Source organism: Pistacia vera, unplaced genomic scaffold (assembly GCF_008641045.1).
Source record: "Pistacia vera cultivar Batoury unplaced genomic scaffold, PisVer_v2 Contig211, whole genome shotgun sequence".
NCBI lineage: Eukaryota > Viridiplantae > Streptophyta > Magnoliopsida > Sapindales > Anacardiaceae > Pistacia > Pistacia vera.
Genome location: NW_022196015.1, coordinates 1,999,958 through 2,009,110, shown reverse-complemented (window position 1 = coordinate 2,009,110; position 9,153 = coordinate 1,999,958). Strand labels below are relative to the sequence as shown.

The 9,153-nt window shown below is 37.6% G+C and overlaps 1 pseudogene; it reads left to right on the top strand.

Moving 5' to 3' along the window:
• LOC116129405 lies at window positions 1-5,240 on the top strand (annotated as a pseudogene).
• The last annotated feature ends 3,913 nt before the right edge of the window (window positions 5,241-9,153 follow it).

Genomic DNA, 9,153 nt, shown 5'->3' with positions numbered 1-9,153 from the left:
ATGGGATGTGAACTCGATTCATCATCTCTTGTGGTTTCTGGGGCATGTTCCACGCCACGCCACTCCATTTTATGGCTTGCTTCTCTTGGTCAGCTTTGCACCATGGATCAGCTCAACTCTCATGGTATCATTGCATCTTCCATGTGTGTTCTATGTAGGTCTGCTACAAAGACTTATGATGATCTGTTTTTCAGTTGTGACTTCTCCAGTTATGTTTGGCGGGAGGTCATTGCCCGGACGCTCTCTACATGGCCTCATTTCTCTTGGTTTCCTTTGCTTTAGTAGGCTAGCTTGCATCTTAGGCGTAAAGGGGACTTCAGGCACCTCCTTTCGTAGTTAATCCTTTCAGCTACAGTTTATTTTCTATGATTTGAACGGAATAACCGTGTGTTCCATCAGCATTGCAGCTTCGCATGGACACTATATTGGATATTTGTGATTTAGTTCAAGCCAAGATTTTGGGTTCAGCATCCAAGTGGGAGATCTTAGCCCAGCTTCATGCAATATGGCGCTTGCCTGACTAGTTTTTTTGTGAGAAGCCTGCGTGCTCTTTTGTGCCGTTTGTGGCATTAGTGGTTTTTTCCATATTTTCTTGAGACTTTTTGTCTTTGCTTAGGGTATGCCCCCTCGTATTTTTGTATATAGATTTTGTTCCATACATTTAATTCTAACTTTATCACACACACCACCCCACAACCACTATCACACACACCACCCCACAACCACAACCACCCCCCCCCCCCCCCCCCCCCCCCACCCCAAAAAAAAAAAAAAATTTGTCTTTGCTTGGGGTATGCCCCCTTATATCTTTGTATATTGATTTTGCTCCATATATTTAATTCTAACCTTATCCTTACCCTCTCCGCCACCACACCCCCTCTCCTCATCTTTTACCCCAAAAAAAGGGTCCTGAAGCTCTTTGCATTTATGTTTTTGATTGGCTATTATTTTTGTAGGTTGTTATTGGTTTTCTTGTTGAGATTGTTAGAGATTTTGTGTGAGAAGATTGATGATGGTATGACAGTGGAGGCATAGGTGATTAGGTGGGATGGGTTGGGAATGGTGGTGGTGGGATGGTGACCGAGGGTGCATGGTGGAGCTGGGATGTGGTTTGGGTTGGGACTGTTTGAAATTTAAGGTGGTATGTGGCGGTGGTGATGACTATCTTTGGTGGTTCAAGTGGTAGGTTTTGAGCTGGTGGAGGTGGTGCAATTCCGATGAAATCACACTCGATTAAATGTGATTCCGACCAAAGAAGATCGAGGATTTGGATTAGAAATGAAAATGGTATTTTTTTTCTTTCTAATTAGTTAATAGGTTTTATTAACAGATATTAACGAAAGCGGGTAATTGTCTTTTTGAAACTTTTAAGATAGTAAATTGTCTTTATGCAAGCTTTGGGTGGGAGGATGTCATTCGGCCTCACAAAAATAAAAGTGGAAAAAGAGAATCCAATAAACTGAAAATAAAAGAAAAATGTCATGTTAAATTATATATGATGTTTGTAAATGTAACACTCTTGTAATTAACTTGGTGTTACTGTGTTACTTACCACATCAACTATTACATTAGTTTGCTTGAGGATAAATGAATTAATATAATATATATTATTGCATTTTAGAACTAGAATTGCTAGAATTAATGTGGTTTTATAATTTTATCAATAATTTGGGATTGTAATTACAGCAATACTACATTTACCGAGTAAGTCACCGATTTTCACATACCGACGCACTTGCCCAATTACCAAAATCTCAAAATTTAACTTAATCAGTATGTCAAATCGGTACCTTTATCGGTAACTCAAGCATTATTGTTGTAATTATAAGAGGTTTCCAGCGATAAAATATTTGTCTAATCACTAGAGACATACGAGTAGCACAAAACATATGGACATATTTCATGTACTTTAACATGCATACATATGTGTCCGTCTCACCCAATAATTTTCCGTTAACAACTATCTCTAAGTAGTTTAACAGTTATCTTGGGACTATTGGATTTATTACTCAAGAAGTTCTGAGTTCGAATTCCTATAACTACTAATAAGGGGTAACTATTAAAAGTTTACCTGACCGTTAACTTCAGAGCCCTAAAAGACTAGTTTCAGTATGTGCAAATTGGCTTGGATGCCCCGTGATACCAAAAACAAAAAAAAAAAAACAAAAAAAAAAAAAATTGATTTTACCCTACCTGAATTGAAATTACCATTTTAGCCCTCCAACAGTTCACTTGAGTTCATCATTTGAAAGGTTTACTTCAACTCAGCCAGAGCGGTCAGCAGCCTCCTCAAAGGCTAAACTAATCAAACTCTTCACCACCGTCGTCAACCCGCCGGAAATCATGAGGACCCCGACCACCGCCATTATCAGCACCTTAAAAAAAAACCAGGTCAGTTTCTCTTCAAAACCCTCTTCTCAACATCTTCTTCAGCTCTTCCCGTCGACCCTGACCGACCGGATCTCCCCTCAGCTCTTCTCAATCCTCTCAAAAAACCCTCAAAATGGCAAAAACATCCCTCAATGAAAAGCTCATTCCTTCATTTCCGCTTCTCCATGTTTCTTCCCTCTATAAATTGAACTTGAATCCCCAGTTGCGCTTGACTTTTCTTTCGGATTTCGCGGAAGCCTGGGTTCAAACACAGCGTAGAATCGTATTTTCTTTGGCAAATTTGTTAATTGGGAGTAATTTTGTTGAGGCGGGTGAAAAAATTGCTTCTTTTAGTTTAAATTGTCATTCTGCGGAAGATGTGTGTGGCGTTAGATTTGTGAGGAAAATAAATGACGGCGATGGCGAATCTAAGTTTAGTTCGTGTTAAGGGTTATAATACATTGTTGATGTTGTTGGCGAAGTTTTGTTTGGTTGATGAAATGAAGTGGGTTTATTCTGTAATGTTGAAGAACACGATTGTTCCCGATATATATACTTTTAATGCGATGGTTAATGGGTATTGTAAGGTGGGAAATGTTCTAGAGGCCGAGTTGTATGTGAGTAAGATTGTGGAGGCGGGTTGAGACCTAATACGTTTACTTTTTCGTCGTTGATATTGGGGCATTGTGGAAAAGGGACGTAGATAGCGCATATAGGGTGTTTACGGTGATGCCAATAGAGGGTTGTCGAAGAGATGAGTTTTCGTATACAAATCTAATACATGGTCTTTGTGAGGCAAAACAGGTTGACGAGGCTATAAAGTTGTTTAAGAAAATGAGTGAGGATGATTGTTGGCCTACTGTGACAACTTACACGGTGATTATGGGGGTATGTAAATTAGGTAGGAAATTGGAAGCTGAGATTTTTTAATGAGATGTCCGAGAAAGGGTGTAAGCCTGATGTGCTATCACACCGGTGTTGATTGATTGTTTGTGTAAAGAGAATAAGCTTGATGATGCAAGGAGGTTGTTGGATGGGATGGTGGAGAATGGGTTGGTTCCAAGTGTGGTCCTATAGTGCAATGATTAATGGGTATTGTAAGGAAGGATTGATGGAGGCTGCATTCGAAATTTTGGGCTTAATGGGTCAAATATATCAGTCCAATGCTAGGACATACGGTGAATTGATTTTGGGTTCGTAAAAAGAAGATGTACACAGGGCAATGGCTCTACTTAATAAATTGCTTGAGCGCAAGTTGTCGCCAAGCTTGATTACCTATAATTTGTTAATTCATGGACATGTAGAGCGGTCATTTTGATACTGCTATAGGGTGATTGGTTTGATGAAAGAGTGTGGTCTAGTTCCTAATCAGTGGACTTATAGCGTTTTCATAGACACTCTTTGTAAAAGAGGGAGTTTGGAAGAAGCTCATATAATGTTTGAGTCTCTCAAGGAGAAGGCAAAAGGCAAATGAAGTGATATAGCTCTTTGATTGACGGGTACTGTAAGGCTGGGAAAATAGAAAATGCGCATTCTTTGCTTGAGGAATGCTTATTGATGACTGTTTTCAAACTCATACACTTTAATTCCTTGATACATGGGTTATGCAAAGAGAAGAAGGTGAGGAAGCATTGTCATTGGAAGAAAGATGGTGAAGATGGGAGTGCATCCCACGGTTCGCACTCACAATTCTCATTGAAGGATTATTGAAGGATGGAGACTTTGACCATGCTCAAAGGCTTCTAGACCAAATGGTTTCCTCTGGATATAAACCTGATGTATTCACATATACTGCATTTATTCAGGCATATTGCCGCACAGGGAAATTAACGGGCTGAGGACTTGATGGTCAAAATGGATGAAGAAGGAATTGTGCCAGATTCAGTGACTTACTTTACTGATTCGTGCATATGCCAATTGGGACTGGTGTATTCTGCGTTTGATGTTCTCAAGCGCATGTTTGATGCTGGTTGCGAGCTCCTCATCATACATATGCCTTTTAATCAGCCATCTCTCAAAGAAAAAGTGGATGAAGGAAACAGTGATGTAATGGGGCTTATTTGGTTCAAATGTCACGTTTGTTGAAGCTGCTGATGTGTGGAAGATGAGGATTTGACACTGCATTGGAGCTGTTTGAGACAATGTTCAAACATGATGTGCACCTAACGTTAACACATTTGGAAAGCTCATCATAGGACTTTGCAAAGTAGAGCGCTGGCTGTAGCCCAGAGGTTATTTGATTACATGAGAGAAAGAGGAATATCTCCGAAGAAGATATTTATAATTCTCTTCAAGTGTTGCTGTGGATTGGGAATGTACGAGGAAGCTGTGAGACTGGTGGATGCTATGATCGAACATGGTCACTTACCACACTGGAGTCCTATAAGCTGCTTCTTTGCGGGCTATATGATGAACGGAACATAGAGAAGGCAAAGCGGTTTTTCATAACTTGCTTGTTGCGGAATAATAATGATGAAGTAGCTTGGAAAATTTTCATTGAAGGCTTGCTTAAGAAGGGCTTTGGTGATGGATGTTCAGAACTGCTAAGCATCATGGAAGAGAAGGGTTGTCAGGTTCATCCTCAAACATATTCAATGTTAGTTGAGGGACTTGATGGATATAAGATGTCAATTCGAGATATTGTTTCTACTTCAACTCTCATTGTCTATAGGAAAAGGCTTTTGCCTGTCCTTTTTTGGATGGTGTGGCTAATTGCACATAGAAAGTACACCAGATCATTTTGGAACACAATCTCTATGAGGGGGCAACTGTTCTACGTGAATCATGAACACTTGAAGATATTGAAAGCTGATTATAGAAGTGACACCATGCAAATGCAGCCACATCCAGAGGCAAGTGACAGCATCTAAATCTCTTTCTGCAAAACTTTATGCCATTTGTTTTGCTCTTTTCTCTCTAACCTTCTGATTGATCATTCTTCAATAAATGTTGCCGATGTATTGACCTTGAGTTACTTGGTAATCTCTCTGTATCATTATGGTAAAGTTGTGTACGAGGCTGAGCAAAGATTAAAAGTTACTGATGCTTGACCTTGAATCACTTTGATAATCTCTCTATATCAAAATGTTAAGTTTTTACATTTGTCTTTTCCTTTCCAGTTTTGGCGGTTACAGCTTTTGCTCTTGGTATCTTGTTCCTGAAAATTTTGCTGGAGAAGTAGGGGTGTCAACTGAGCAAGCAGCTGCAAGTCAGCTCGTTAAATACTCGAACTCGGCTCATTATAATCAAGCTGAGCGGCTCGAATAAGACTCGAATTAGGCATCCAGCCGAATTTGAGTCTTCCCGGCTCGGCTTGATTCAGCTCGCAGTCAATAGTGGCTCGTTTAGGTCTTTTCTGCAAAAATAAAAGTTTTAGGTCTGTTAATTTGACATGTAAAAGTTTTTAAAATATTGCAAATTAACCCAAACCCCAATTAAAGTTTTAGGATTTTAAATTTGTTGTGTAATACATGTTGATGTGTCAATTTGGATGTGATTTGTGTCATTTGGATGCAAATTTACCAAAAATTGGACTTGATTTGTATAAAACAAGATTTGCAGGTTATAAAAAAGGGCTAAACGAGCTGTAATCGAGTCATAATTGACTAGTTCGAACGCGAGTTAATCAGTCATAATTGAGCTTTTCAAGTCGAGTCAAACGAGTTTGAGTGAGTCATGAGCCGGCTCGATTATAAACGAGTCGAGTCATGAGTCGAATTTTCCTGACTCGATGACTGTAACTGGCTTGAACTCGTTTAATGCTTAACCGAATCAGGCTTATTTAGGGTGATACTCGACTCGACTTGGCTTGTTATAGCCCTAGGAAGAAGCAAAAAATACTCGTTGTATTGGTTCGTGCATTAATTACACTACTTTTTACAACCCATTAATCTTAACTATTAAATCTACAGTCCATTCAACAGCCGCTATTTTTTCACACAAAATTTGACATTGTTTGTGTCCCTTAGAGTTAACAAAATGAAGGTCGAGATTTAAGTGAGGTGGAATAATATTCTCACCACACACACCACAATATATATATAGTAAACTACAAATACAATTTTTTATACAAAATTTCTCGTTATATGACGTGACAAAATATAATTAATAAAAATTTATTTTAATTTAAAATCAGTTAACACTTTTTGCCATATTTTGTTCTATAAAATGTTATGTATTATGTGTTTTAAACTCAGTCCAATCTAGCCGGTTGGATCGGGAATGGCTATTAAGCCAGACTGATCAGGTTGAACTGGGGTTACTGTAGCGAACCCATCCAACCAGTTTTAACCCAAAATTGGGTGAACTCTTATTCCCCAATTCTAAAAGTAACCCCAAAGAAAAAAACCCATATTCGCATTTGCAATTTGTATTCGAATCTTCAATCTTCATTTGCATTCGCTTTGCAATTTTGTATTCGAATCTTCAATCTTCATTTTGCATTCGCATTTGCAATTTGTATTCGAATCTTCAATCTTCATTTTGCATTCGCATTAATTCATTTCAATCTGTCTGCATCATTCTTTCAATCTTCATTTCGCATCCTTCAAATCTCATTTCAATCTTCTTCCTGCATCATTCATTCTCCTTTCCCTCCTCTCTTCTTCTCTCCTCCTCTTGTCTATCTTCTTCTTTCTTTGGCCCTCATTGGTAAAGGTGTTTTGGTCGCCAAAGCTAGTTAGCCGGCGAAGGGCCTTGCTGCAACCAGTTTTGGCCAGTCACCTGCACTCTTTGGCTGGTCAGATCTCTGCACTCTTTGGATGGTATCTAGGTGTTCAATAAACGCATCTTTGGTTTGATTGAAGAAATCTATTTGTGTTTTGGTTGTTAAGAAGGATGAAAAAATAGATTTGGGGTAATCGGTTCGTGGGTTTGATTGAAGAAACTGATTGATTAATTTGTGGGATTGGTGGAATAGATTTGATTGATCGGTTTGTGGATTTCATCAAAGAAATTGATTTTGTGATTGAAGAAAATTATTTAGGTTTATGGGTGTTAATGATGACGAAGAGTTTGAATCTCTCTTGTGTTTGTGTTTTTTGGTGTGAAAGAAAGTGCGAGTGTTGAAAGAAATATGAAGGGTGAAGTAGACGTGGAAGGAAGAGTTTATTTTATTTTATTTTTTTTAATTTTCACGTTGGATGACATCATCGGTTTGACTCGTCGATCGGATAGGTTCAATCGGTCAATTTAAGACCCAATTTATTAAAATATTATATATATATATATATATATTTCTCTCTCCTTATAAATGGAAAAAAATCTCTCCTAGTTAGTCCCCAATTATCTCTCTCCTATTATTAGTTAGTAAATACTAAATACTAATGTTTTTAAATCAATCCGATCAATAACTTAATCAGGTGATCGGATCTTGAATTGACCGATTGAATCAGTCAGATCGATGATGTGATCTTCTTATCCTCATCACTCAATCAATGTTTTCTAATGTGTTTACTTCTTTTTTGTCTCGGCCATCAATCCCTCGCCTCTCATAACTTGCCCACTGACAAACAACTTTTTATTTGTTTTTTATTAAATGCCATACAATACGCTCTTCACTTTAGCGTCTTTCTCGAGGATATTTAGGGTCTGTTTGATATATTATTACGATGTAAAACAATATTTTGAAAAAAAAAAAAAAATTGGATAAGGATTACGATGGAAGATTTAAAAATTAACAAAAATATCATTTATATTTGTATTTTTGTTAATTTACTAAACACTTTTATAACAAACAAAAATATCGATATGACATTTTTCGACCAGATCTATGGTTAGATGTGGCCATTGATGACCAGATTTGGTCCATTTGGTTGTCAACGACGGCCAAAGATACGACCGTCGTTGTTGGTCAACAACGACCATATCTTGGCCATCGTTGACGACTGGCTAGGCTAAAGATTTGGCATTTTCTGACGCACTACCAGTTAGATTCAGCCAGTAGTACACTATTATACCAGATTTCGATCAGCTTCCGACAATGGTGGCCAGAATCTAGTAAATGTGGGTTGTTGGGGTGTTTTTATAATTTCTAAAAAAAATATTTGAGGGTGTTTAGTTAAATTAACAAATTTAGGGGGGTTTAAAAGATATTGAATAATATTTTGAGAATAAGTCAATTTTACTATTTAACTTTATTGGGAAAACTGAGAATGCTATTTTCAAGAGTGAATCAAATGGAGCCTCAATATTTGTTGTTTATTTTCAATGAAAGTTCATTAAATGTAATATAAGTACACCTTTTATTTATTAAATTAAATTATTTATCTTCAAAGAAGAGTACCGTAGAGAGAGAAAGCTTCAACTTCTTTCTCCAATTTTCTTTGTTCTTCTTTACTCTTTTCATTCCTACTGTTTTAATTTTTAAAGCTCTTCCAATTCTTAAGCTTTCCTCTAATCAAAAGGTGCATGCCTTCTACACCAAAACACACAAACACATTCAATCTTCTTTTTTTTTTGACAAAATCCTCATTTTCTTCTCTCTTATTAGTTGTGTGCCACTACTATTATATGCGCCTCCACCATTCTCCACCACCATCGTCACCGCAGCAGCAACAACCTAGGGTTTCAACTTCTCTCACTTGTTTTTCTCCTCTTCTTCGAGTTGGATTCTCTCTCTTCTTCCAGTGGCTTTATTGATTAGTCTTTTTTTTTTCCATTGATTAAACTTATGTCTCCAATGGAAAATTGCGAAAGGGATTTGAATTTTAGAATTTATGAATTTGAGTTAACTCAGTTTTGGCAAAAAACCAGTTAGATGGGTGGTTCACTACAATAACATCG